Here is a 555-nt window from a genome sequence, read left to right as displayed (position 1 = left end):
CACTAGGAAAAAAATCAAATAATATTATGAGATGTGGTGTAACATACTATCAAAATTGATAGAAAAGGATGAGTTTTTGGATAGGGCATTACAAAACAAGAGGTTTAGAGATTTTTAGCTATGATTCTAGAAAGTAAAATGTTAGGCTGGATGCAGTGGCTCCCAACTGTAATCCCAGCACTTTGGGAGGCCAAAGCAGGAGGATCACTTGAGGCCAGGAGTTTGAGACCAGCTTGAGCAACATAGCAAGACCCTGTCTCTACAAAAATATCTTTAAAAATTAAAAAGTTTGTTTTCACACCTAAAATTTGTAAAGCAATTGAATATCATCTTATCATAATGACCACAAAGGATTGATTATGTTCAGCAGAATATTTGAGACCCTGTTCTTGGCATTTAGTAGAAAGTACCTTTTATACAAGAGTTAAATAAGAATACTCTAGATGGGGACACTTGCAATATATTAATAGTTTGAAATATTTTTACACATTTCATAATTTAGTAAACAACTATAATTGGATAGTTCAAAAAATTGATAATGATTTCTGAAAAGAA

Source organism: Propithecus coquereli, unplaced genomic scaffold (assembly GCF_000956105.1).
Source record: "Propithecus coquereli isolate 6110/MARCELLA unplaced genomic scaffold, Pcoq_1.0 Scaffold69, whole genome shotgun sequence".
In the NCBI taxonomy this organism is placed as follows: domain Eukaryota; kingdom Metazoa; phylum Chordata; class Mammalia; order Primates; family Indriidae; genus Propithecus; species Propithecus coquereli.
The sequence above is the reverse complement of the archived record's forward strand: the minus strand, read 5'-3'. Positions refer to the sequence as shown.